We start from the raw sequence: 13,131 nt of genomic DNA on the forward strand, positions 1-13,131 counted from the left end.
AAAACTATGATGATAATAGTGTGACACTGTTAATGGCTCATGTCTGCCTATTGTGCATTGCTTTGTCCTAATGACACATATGTTACCTGAAGTCAAGGTAATAAAGGTGCTAACTACCGGAATACATGTCAGAGAGGTGGTGTTGTCATTACTTACATCTAAAATGGTTGTGCGTGATGTCAGCACGCCTTTGCCTGCCCTCTGCTGCACTGGTCCTGTCTGCTGGCTGTAGGGGTGGTATGGGATCATCATCCTCATCTGAGTCTGGCTCCGATATTTCCACAGGTATGCCCCTGGGGGTAGCTATATTGTGCAAGATCGCACATGTGGCCACTATTCTACAGGTCGTGTCTGGGCTGTACTGTAGTGCCCCTCCACTTTTGTGGATGCACCGGAAGCGACTCTTCAGCAGGCCAAAGGTGCGCTCCACCACATTGCGGGTCGCCCTGTGTGCTGAATTGTATCTCCGCTCTGCTGGTGTTGCAGGATTTAGGTAGGGCGTCATCATGTAGGTGCGCACTGCGTAGGCACTGTCTCCTGGAAGGAACAGAGGGTATAATGAGTAGCTGTGCCATCTGACGTCACACTGCCATCAATGCAACATTGTAAAGTTGGAAATTACCTAGTAGATATCCTTCACCAAATTCCCCAGCTAGCAGTCTTGTGTGAATCCCGCTGTGGCGAAAGATGTACGAATCATGTGTGCTCCCTGGGTACCTGGCCACGAGATCCGTTATGATGTAGGAGGCATTGCATATCACCTGTATGTTAATTGAATGTTGGTTTTTACGGTTGCGGTACACATACTCTGTGGTCGATGGTGGACAGATTGCAACATGTGTCCCATCTATGGCACCTAGGACATGGGGGAACTGTGCTATCTGGTAGAAATCGATTTTTGTCTGCTGTATTTCCTGTGGGGTGTGGGGGAATCTGAAGTACTGGTGTATCCTGCTCAGCAGGGCATTTAGAAATGCATTGAAAATCTAGAGAGGGCACTCTGTGATACCCCTCAAGCTGCTGCTATGACCCCTTGATAGCTCCCTGAGGCCAGTAGGTGCAGGGAGCATAATACCTGCACATGGGTGGATATGATATTGGTCCTGTGTTTTGTACGCTGCAGTATGGTTTGTAGCTCAGCTATCAGGTCAAGTATCATGGCTGAGCTCAACCTGTACTTATCAAATATTTCCTCCTCAGTCTGGTCAAAAAGGGTAATGCGCACTCTGAAAATGAGCTCCTGTCTCCTCCTCCCTCTCTTCAAACCTACCAAGATCCTCATTCTTTTCACCATGACGTAGAGTGCAGCCATTGTGGAAAAGAGGCTGAGGCATTCTGGGCCTCTTTATATAGGTTGCACCTGGTTACCACCTGGTTTCAATACGTGGTAAATTGCATGTGCAAAAGGCCATTCTGCGAATATTCGCAATTTGCGATTTTTTGATGCATTGCATAGCGACATGGTTTTGCGTGTCGCAATCTGCATATCGCAACTTGTGACAAGAAATACTGAATCTGTATTTGCGAGTCGCTATTCGAGCTCGCAATTTGTGATATGCAAATAGCGATTTGGTTTTTTATGTCACAAATTGTGATACGTAGATTGCGACATGCAAAGCCATGTCGCTTTGCTAAAAATTGCAATTTTTGCGATTCCTTGTTTTTGGCATGTGAATGCCTTTCATACATCACAAAACAAGTTTTTGCATCCGCAAACGGCTGATTTCTGCGATTCGCACTGTTTGCGAATGCAAAAACGTGTGATACATCTGGCCCCAAGCTTCTAATTTCTTTACTATTATTAGGAATATACAAGCAGGAATGCCTCGAATTAAGCATTTTGCAGACCCTGTCATCTCTTGCTAAAAGAATGTCTAACGCAAGGCTGTTCTGAAGAGTCATAGCTCTTTATGCAGACAATTCTGTGTCTATTAGGATCATGGCTCCTGAAAAATTTGTCAACATGTTATCCACAATAGTAGACAATTTTTGAATCTTTATAGAATTCAGTACAACTCCTACTGAAGGAATCAATGCTCCAAAAAAAACTCCACTATACCAGAAGGAGACTCTCTCCTTTCTCTACTGTGATGTAATTCATTCAATTTCGGTAGTCTTTTCAAGTCGTCAAGTTGGAATATCTTTGGGAAAACTAACCCCAAGTAACACTTGCCATGTCATCCTCTTAGAAAATGGTAATAAGCATTAAGTTTTCACATGTAATATATACCAGGAATTGCTGGATCCTGTCCATTCAACATAAATGTCCATTTGCTCTGAAACAAAAAACATGTCTACATTCACTCGTTCCCACAAACAAAGTGTCAGTACTAGATCTAGGTCTATATGCACAAAGCTTCCCTACGTGTTGCTAATTTAAAGCTAACTTCCCTTGTGTTTTTATTTCACTCTCAGCATAATCATTTCTAAAAGTCATTTTCTCTAAGCCCTTTTCTAACTTCTCCTTTAATGCCTTTCTGCTGTCATCTGTCTGATCTAAGAAGCTCTTTTCTAATGGTGTAAACAAGCATGTCAGATTATTCTTGTGCGCATATGCAGTACCAAGAGTTAATGTAGGCTTGAAGAAACCCCTTACTAATACTATGTCATTGTCCTTAGCTACGCTACTCAGATATCTATTTGTAGGGACAAAGGAAAACACAACATTGTGATTGGAACAGAAATATTGAATGTGCTCCTGGTTATAGAATCTTGTTAGTAACAGACTACAACTTATCCCACAAGTAAGAAGCAAACTATGATAGGTAACTCCTTCTTTGACTGATGAAGGAATCTGTGTACACACAAAACAATTCCTCGCATCAATCGTCTCAACATACTCAATAAGCGATAGAAGACATTAGAAGAAAGTTCCCCTTGTGCGTTATCTACGTGCAGATACTTCTCATCTAACCTAAACTTCTCTATCGCTGTTAATGCAGTGATTGTCTCTAAAACTGAAGTATGGTTGGTTTTACTCTTGTCAAGAACAGTCATACCCACAATCAATATCACACATAGGGCCAGATTTATACTTTTTGACGCCCGACTGCTCCGACGCAGTTGTGCGTCAAAAATGTTACCGCCGGCTAACGCCATTCCAATGCGCCATGCGGGCGCCTTATTTATGGAATGACGTTAGCCGGCGCTGCGGACTGGTCTGAGTAAAGAAAAATGACTCACACCAGGCAGCGCCGTCGTATAGGAAAATGGGGGTTGTGCGTCAAAAAATGGTGCAAGTCAGGTCTGAGGCAAAAATCAGGCCTCAAACCGGACTTGCGCCATTTATTTTGATGCACAACCCCCATTGACATGACTCCTGTCTTAGCAAAGACAGGAGTCATGCCCCCTTGCCCAGTGGCCATGCCCAGAGGACTCCTGTCCCCTGGGCATGTTCATTGGGCATAGTGGCATGTAGGGGGGCCCAAATCAGGCCCCCCTATGCGACTTAAAAAAACCCAGAAAAAAATACTTACCCCAACTTACCTCAGCTTCCCTGGGATGGGTCCCTCCATCCTTGGGTGTCCTCCTGGGGTGGGCAAGGGTGGCAGGGGGTGTCCCTCGGGGCATGGGAGGGCACCTCTGGACTCCTTTCGAGCCCACAGGTCCCTTAACGCCTGCCCTGACCCAGGCATTAAAAAACGGCACACAACAGGCTGTGCGCTGTTTTTTAAGGCTCACCCCCTCCTGTGCGTCAAAATGACGCCAGAGTATAAATAAGGCGCACAAGCCTTAAAGTAATTTTTTGAAAGGGAACGCCTACCTTGCATATCATTAACGGAAGGTAGGTTCCTGCTTCCAAATATGACGCTCATGGTGGAATTTTGACATCAGCGGGGTCGGGCGTCAAAGTTTAAATATGGGGCAAGGTTTGCGCCGGATGTGCGTCAAATTGTTTTACGCACTTTCGGCTCAAACAGAGTATAAATATGCCCTATAATATCACACATGCAATTGCCAAACCAATACTCATGTATTTACAGCATCTGTTCTTCCTACCCTGCTGGCTAATCTGTAAAGAATCAGAAAGTAGAAGAGAAAAACTTATAACTATGCAGCAAGATCAAAAACTAAAATCTTCAATCTTTTTTTCAGCAGTTATTTACAGCTTTCAGTTTAACTTCCAGGATCCTATGTCAAAATCAGTTTAGCAGCTTGTCAAATCAGGTTCTCACAAAGTATTTTCCAGTTACTTCAACAGTCTCTTTTTCTTTGTACTATTCTCAATGTGTCTCAACAGTTTAGTTTGTTAGCTTCCTTCAAGTCCCAAAATATTGACCTGGAATGTCTCGATCAGAATAAAAAGCCAAAAATTCTCTCTGCCATTCACTTGTTGTTGCATACGCCCGTTCAGGACCTGCTTCCTTCGACTTGCTATTCTCTTTCTTTTCAACTTTCGATCTCCATTCAATTCTCCTTCACTTAAGTCTTCCCTTCTAGTCGTATCTACTTCTTCCTCGATTGTTGTTACAACAACTTCTTCCTTTCTCTTTATTTGTGACTCTGGCCACTTATCTCCTTTTAGTGGACCTTTGGTCATTGCTCTTTTCAGTGTTGAACTTGAAACTTATTCTTGCTCTGCAAGCTTTTCTCTCACGGTCCTGCAACTGGGTCAAGAGGAGTCAGACCACATTGGCTTTGTTCTGCTTCAACTCCTTCCCCCTCAGGGTCTGTTATTTGCTCTGTTTGTTTCTCCAAATTGTCTACTTCTGAGAAAGCCCTCCTTTGACTAGTATCTCCTGCTGCCTCAATCGAGATTGGCTCACTGTCACTCTCCTAGAGGTCTTCTCCTTTATCTCTCACAGGAGTGACTGAACTGTCCTCAACTCGCTCAGATCCGGTTCCAGTTCCTCTTTCTTCTCTTTCCGGCTCTGAGGCTTGTCTGGTCATTGTTGGTACTCAACAACTCCTCTTCCTTGTCCAATGGACATGCCACTTTTCTCGTATGGCTTGAGTGTATCCAGTTCGGAACTCCAGCACACTTCACAGCTGAGGTAGTGATTAAAACTACCTGGAAAAGGTCTTTCCACCTAGGTTCCAAACATGTCTTCCTCACATGTTTTCGGACCACATCCCAGTCACCAAATCTCAGGTTGTGTCCTTGATCTTGGGACGGTTGCAGTGTGGTGGCTTCCACCTGCTGAGAGAAAGAGCAAACCACATCAGCTAGACCTTTGCAGTAGTCTAACACCATATCATCTGTTATGTTCACAAAAGCATTTGTAGCAACCGCTTGCAACCTCCTTGCTCTGCCCATGAGGATCTCATGCACTGACAATCCTGTCTTCCTGTAGTGTGTGTTTCTCGTTGCCGTCAGAACTAACAGCAGTGTGTCTGGCCATTTCAGATTCGTGGAGACGCACATTTTCGCCATTCTTGATTTCAAGGTACCATTCATCTGTTCCACTAGTCCTGATGCTTCAGGGCAGTAACTACAATGCAACTTCTGCTCAATGTTCAATGCCGCACATAGCAATTTAATTACTTCATTGTTGAAGTGACTTCGTCTATCTGATTCTAAAGAGATCGGAAACCCAAAACATGTTATCAGTTCCCTAAGCAGTAGTTTCACAACTGCGAGGCTGTCATTTCTTCATGTAGGGTATGCTTCAATCCAATGACTAAAGATGCAAACAATCACCAACACATATCTCAAACCTCCACACACAGGCATTTCAATAAAATCCATTTGCATTCTGCTGAATGCACCTCCTGCTCTCCCAGTGTGGCTCAAATTAACCACTGTCCTTTTACCACGTTCATTTGCTGACATATGATGCAATGATGGCAAACTGCTTCAGTAACTAGTCTAAACCTCGGATTGAACCAATTCTGCTTAAAGATGCGAATCATGGCACCCCTCCCAACATGTGCTTCCTATTTGAGACAACAGACTGTTCAGCAAAACCAATTGACCCTCTTCTGAAAACCACAATTCATCCTGTCACTGTACACATTTAATTTTGCTCCATGATCGTTTCTCCTCCCTGTCAACATTATTTTGCAGAGTTCTCAATACTTCCAATGTATCTATCACATGTAATGCATAACTGGGACATGTTTCATATTCTTCAGGTAACAATTCCCACTCATCCTTGAATGATACACAGTTCAATGCACAGAACATTGCCACTTGATCTGCATATCCATTTCCCATTGACACAAAATCTTGCGATTTCAGATGTGTCCCGCATTTCACCACGTCAGTCTTTTCAGGCATTTGGATGGCTTGCAACAAATCTCAAATTCTATCACCATTTCTCACTGGTGAACCAGAAGAGGTCATGAAACCTCTTTGTGACACTGACTGGCCAAAGTCATGGCCTATTCCAAATCCATATTGGCTATCCATATAGATGGTAACTTTAAGCTGAGCAGAAACATGGCACACTCTAGTAAGGGCTACCAGTTCCACTACTTGTGGAGAATATACTCCTCGAAGCCAAGACGCTTCCAGTATACCAGTAATTGTGCACACGGCATATCCTGCTCTCAGTACTCCTGTATTGTCTCTTAGGCAGAAACCATCAACAAAGATAATTTGGTAATTTTCTTCCAATCTGGTGTCTCTATATCAGGTCTCGGTTTTGTGCAAAGATCAGCTACTTCAAAACAATCGTGATCAATGTCTTCCAATGTTTCAATTTCAACATTTTCATTTGGAAGTAAGGTTGCTGGGTTAAGCACTGTACAACGTTTCAATGACACATTTGGTGACCCTAGAATACTTGTCTCATAACATGTCAATCTTACACTTGTAATGTACTGGGTTTTGGTTCGGGTAAGTAAAACTTCAACTGAGTGAGGGACCGTTATTGTTAGGGGATGTCCCATCACAATGCCTTCACATTGTGTGAGGCTCTGTCCTACTGCTGCAACAGCCTGGTAAAGCTGCTGCGACTGAGTCCAAAGTAGCTGAAAAATATGCTACTGGGCGGTTTACACTTCCATGTACCTGCGACAAGACCGACAAGGAGCATGCATCACGTTCATGACAAAACAATGTGAAGGACTTAGTGTAGTCAGGCAAACCCAAAGCCGGAGCTTTACACAGACTATCTCTCAACTCAGAAAACACTTTCATGCAAGCATGGTCTAACACTAGGAGATCAGTAACTTCTTTATGAGTCAGCTTCTGCAATGATTGGAAATGACTGAAAAATTGGGAATCCATTGGCGACAATATCCTACCATTTCTAGGAATATCCTGACATCTCTCTGTGTGGCTGGGGGTTTCATCTGCAATATGACTGTGACCCTTTCTCTGGATATTTTTCTTATTCCTTTCTCAATCTGGTGATCCAATTATTTCACTTCTTTCTGGCAGTACTGTAATTTCTTTGGGGACACTTTATGTCCATTGTTCCCTAAATGATTTAGTAAGGTAATTGTATCATACTTCCATACTTCTCTTGTCTTTGATGCGACTAACAAATCATCAATGTACTGTACCAATGTCGACTGGAAAGGCATTTCCAAAGACTCCAAGTTCTTTTTCAGGATATGGTTGATAGTATTGTAATTTAAGTGGAGACACTTCATGACCATTCGTTCCCAAATGGTTCTGTAAGGCAAATGTGTTGTACTTGCGCTCTTCCTTCGTTTTGGATGCAACCAGCATTTAACAATGTACTGTACCAAGGTCGATTGGAAAGGCAATTCCAACGACTACAAATAATTTTTCAAGAACTGATTGAATATGGAAGGTGACTCTGAAAACCCTTGAGGAATTGTACACCAACAGTAAACTTGGTCTAAAAATTTGAAACAAAAGAGAAATTGTCTGTCCTTATGATGAGGCACAGAAAAGAAGGCTTGTGACAAGTCTATGATGGTGAAAAATTCAGCATCAAATGGAATCTGAAACAGAATCACAGCTGGATTTGGCACCGTGGGCAACATTAGATCACAATGTTATTTATTTTTCTCAAATCCTGGACAATTTGAAATTTCCCACAGGGCTTTTTCAATCCCATTTTCGGTGAATTACCTGGGATGCTCAACACCTCTTTAAAAAACCCTTGGTTTACAAATCCTACAATTATATGAGCAACCTTCATAAGGATATCCTGTGGCATATGATATTGGGGAATCTGAGGAAAACTTGCGTTCAGCTGTACAGGAACTTTAACTGGCTCAACTCCCTTTATCATACCGATCTTTTTCCCTGTCAAATCCCACACCTTCTCTTTAACTGTTCCCTGTAAATCAGGATGAAGCTCCTTCACTGTGAACACTGGAACTAAATTAATCAGGGGGTACTCCTCATTTATTGTCTCACACTCAGTCTCTGGAGCTGGGTCATCCTCATCATCATTTGTCTTTATCTAGATTTCATTGTTTGAACAAGTAATCGAGCGCCTGGTTTTACACAGCAAGTCTCTTCCCAGTAGGGATACCGGACTTGAATCACAGACTACGAATTTGTGCAATCCTTTAAAGTTGCCAATTTTAACCTGAACTGGTTCTGTAATTGGGTTGGTCAAATACTGATTCGCTACTCCTACAACCTGGACTGTCTTTCCTGAAAGGGGCGAGTTCGGAACTACTGCAGTTCTCACTGTAGAGCGTCTAGCTCCTGTGTCAACCAAGAATGAAACCTTGTGATCCATCACCTTTCCCTTCACATGTGGGCCTTCCTAATCTACTTCTAAAAAGCTGCAAACACATATTCCTCTTCGTCTGAACTCTCGCACACCCAATCATCGCTTATTCCATTCTCACTGTGCAACAGGACTTGGTGTACTGTGTTATTACTTTGGTTAGACCTGTGACCTGTTGAGGAAGCATCACCTGCTGCTGTTCCATTGGGACTTGAGGTATTTGAATTTGCTGTCTAGGTACAATTTGAACCCGCTGTTACATTGGCTGCAACTGTGTCATCTGTACACATGGCACTTGTACCTGCTGCATGGGTCGAAAGTTCTGCTTTGGTTCACATTATTTTGAAATTTTGGATTATGTCCTCTCAATCTCGGTCCTCTCATGTTTTGAAAGGAGTTGATGTCACTTGTTTGTTGAATGACACTTTCCTACTCTATCATCGGTCACTCCCGCTTCCAATTTCTGACCACTCCGCAAGCATGACAAGGCAACACTGTTTTCATTCCTTGCACATCATTCTGGACCACTACAGTATTCAAATCGGGACTACATTTTTCATTGCTAATTCCTCTGTGACCTCTACCTCCCAGCTGGTTTTGAAACAACACATTTCCCTGCTGCTTTGGAACATTTCCCTGCATCCCTGTTTGTGGGCTTAAATCTGCATCACCATCACCTTTTACCTCAACTTTGTCCGCTTCAACTCAATCTCGTCACTACAGTACATTGCATATTGCAACACCTCATCAATCAGTTTTGCTTGCCAGCCAATCAAATGACTCTTATTCATCTGGCTAATTCCAGGTCTCGATCCTTCCACAAATCTGAACACAAAAAGAATCATGTTTTTCGGCTCGATCATTTCTGTACCACTGTAATGCTTAAATGCCTGCAACAATCTTTCATAATAAGCATGTATTGACCCTTTTGCTTCTTGAGCTGTCCTGTCTATTCTCTGCCAGTCAATGTTTTTGGGCGAAATTCTCGTTTTAAAAAATTCAATCACTTTGTAGTAATATTTCATTACTTCAGGACATGGCACATCCATCTTCGGATCTTTCTCTGGTTCTTTTGTCAGCCAGTCTATACTACTCTTGCACTCCATCCATAAATCAGCTGGAACTACTATCTCTAATAAAGTGTTCAAGTCTTCCCACAGGCACTCTGCAAGTTTCACAAACCTGTCTGTCTGCTGGTACCATTCTACTGGCTTCTCTCTCAACCTGGGATAGACAGGATAGAATGTCACTTCCGCTCCAGGGGACATGAACAAAATTCCATCCTGGAATCTCTCTCATTGGTAACATTTTCACCAGATCCTTGTCCTACTTTACATTTGCAATCAGCTCCACAGAATACCTTTTTCTTTTATTTCTTTTCTTTGCCATCTGCCTTCCCATTTGTCTATTAATCCCCATGTCTGGACACTTTGGAGTAATTTCCTATGGTGTGCCTTCATTCCTGCAGATCTCAAAGTCTTTTGTGTCAAAATCTAACCTGTAACTCCTTTTCAAATGCTTTGTCTTTTCTATTTCTATGCCGTACTTTTCTGCCAGGTCTACTAGCCTTTGATGCACATTGCTCACTTCCTTCGTAATTTTCAGGCACAGATATCTCAATTCTGCTTCTATGTAGGATTCTAATCTGTTCACACCCATAGTACCTTCAATGAACTCACCCGCCTCCATTCCTAGTCTCGTATAGTTCAAGTACTCCTCTCCCCTTGGAGCACTCTACTGGGTAGTCAGCTTGTCTAACCATTCAGTAAATTGTTGGGCAGTCAAACCTTGTGTTAGCCTGAACAAGTGGCACTTGTTGCACCACTGTATTCAGGGACTGCAGTGTCAGTAATTTCAGGATCTGATTAACATTCGACCCTATGACAGTATCCGGAGGAACTCCGAATGGGCTAAGGTCTAGCAATGCTCTCGGTCCGTCAAAGGTCTGTTCCATCGGAGAAACTACTCGGATATTCTCATTAAGTCCTCCACTCATTGAAGTCTGACTCGGGACTCCCTGTCCATTTGCACTGTTTTTCTCTTGTGCAAACAAAGGTACAACTGGACCAATAATAACAGCAACAGATACAGCATCTGGGCTTGGTCTGATACTCAAATTCCATGGGTGCGTGATTCCCATATTCTGACTCATCTATACAGACGTCTCTGTCTGGGTCCCTGTTATCAGAGTGTATTTTGGCATTTCTTGCGTCTGCACTTGAGGCAGTAAAAGTGGAGTTGGCTCTGTCTGAACCAACATTAGTTTTAGGAAAACCTGTCCTGTCAACACTATTAGGTTTGTGGCAGTTTCCACAATGGGTACATCAGGGTAAATTCTCAGGACATTCGACTGTGGTACCTGACTTTGTGCTACCGGAGCAATAGGTGCATTAAGACTGCTATGCATGGGGCTCTGTGTCAAGCTAGGATTGATCTGCACTGGACTCATTGTTGCGTTAACCTGTGTCGTGCTGAAGGATTTACACTAGTGTTCGGACCGCTCTCTTGTGCTGCATATGGTGGGGGACGATTTCTCAACAACATAAAAATAAACTCATCATTGCCTGACTTTGCCTCAAATGTAAAAGATCCTCTAGACTCCTTTGATTTCCGCTCTCTACTCTCAGAAGGGCTCCTTTTGTTTTTTTCTGGTAGCTTTCCTTCTTTCTCCATCGCTGTCTTGTGTAATAGCTGGAAAGAATTTAATCCCCTGTAAAGTCTCAGCTCTCCACAATTTCTGATTACTGTCCCATCTAGCCCCCGCTAGTGACTTTTCTGCTTTTTTCATCCTCCTCTCAAATTTCTGTTGCTGTTGCTGTCTGCCTACTAATTCCCAGATTGCTAGTGCCTCAAGCTGTGCTGGTCTCAGAGGGGTTACCAGATCATACAGCATCCTCCACAGATTCTCTAAGCTCCTCAAATTAAAGGTTCCATGGGCAGGAAACGCTAAGCTGCCATCGTTCTCTGTCACTTTGCACCACTGCTTCAGCCAAAGACATGGCGCAACACCCTGCTCCTTGATTACAATGTAAGCTGGTGTACCTTCTGGTGGTGCAATATCACCTGTACTCGATGTAATGTACGTATCCCAACTTGAAGCACTCTTTAAAGCTTTGACATTTTTCATTTTTGCGACCTTTATGTTAGTCTAAATCAAATCAGGAAGTGACTTTCAATTCCAGAATTCTCTTCACCCACCTTCTCAACCAATTGCGCTTCACGGACGAATGCCAATCCGTGCGCGACCTTTCTCACTATCCAACCTATCCCAGCGCGGCTCCAATGACGTCACACTCACACATACTGAGGATGACAAAGTCTTGCAGATTGTCCTCCCAAACTCAGATCCACACTAAATGAATGCAAAATTATTGAGAGCACTAAACAAAATTAAAACCCAATTTGTCAGTTTACCACAGGTAAGGTATCACAATTGCTTCAGAAACGTTACAGATTTTTCACTGATGGCATTTTGCTCTAGCAGCTACTCCTTCTTTCTCAGTTTCCATGATTTGCAAGCAAAATTCGACCTGCAAATTTCAATCTCAACTGATCAGTGGGTCTGTCCTGGAGCACATAGGACTCGTCAGATCTCAGTCAAAAATTTCTTTCAATCACTTTGACTCACACTCTGACTTGTCGACCACGCCCGATCCACCTACTGAACTAGAAAAATTACAACAGAAACCAAGTGTCTCATACACTTTTCAATATACTCTGGAGTCTTAGACCACGCTGGGTCGGTATACCAACAACCACATGGACAATTCTTCAGCACAAAGCGCCACACACATGTGAAGTTCAACCACTTCCCTACTCTAACACTTCAGAGTATGCAAACTCCTTCTACAACTTCATTTGGAGTACGCAAACTCCCTAAATACTCACAAACATCACAATTCACCTGCGATTTGCATAAGCTACTTCTTTCACCCCGTCACTAAAATGCCAAGAACATCCTCAAATAATCATTGGCAAGCTCCAAGATTCAGGTAAAGTCATTTTAGGCACTTAGGGGCACATTTTCTTTCCACTTTGTATCATCGAATCTAAAAAAGTAAAAGGTTTCACCAATTTCACCCAATCTGTGAATTATTTTGCTCTTTGTGGGATATTAAAACTTACCCTACCAGGTACACCTGTTATTTCTTGCTTACAATCTCTGGGATCAAATACTCTACTACCTATCTCCGGACTGTATGGTGGGCTCTTAAGAAGACAAACCATGTACCGGACATCTATAATGGGCTCTTAAGGAGACAAACCATCAATCTTTGCTCCCATCTCTGTTATCGCTTCAGACCTTATTGAGTAAACTTACAAGGCAGACGCGTATAGGCCGATGGACCTTTTCACTGCGTTCCGAGTATTTCTCACCAGATATCCCATATTGATACAAATCAATAGCAGTAACCATCAATGACATCAATAATCAATAGGAGTCAGTAATTTCCACACACCATGACAACTTGGCCATGAATAACCACACCTTTATATGGAAGTTAGAATATATTATAGTAACAATGCT

This window comes from Pleurodeles waltl, chromosome 5 (assembly GCF_031143425.1).
Source record: "Pleurodeles waltl isolate 20211129_DDA chromosome 5, aPleWal1.hap1.20221129, whole genome shotgun sequence".
NCBI classification, from domain to species: domain Eukaryota; kingdom Metazoa; phylum Chordata; class Amphibia; order Caudata; family Salamandridae; genus Pleurodeles; species Pleurodeles waltl.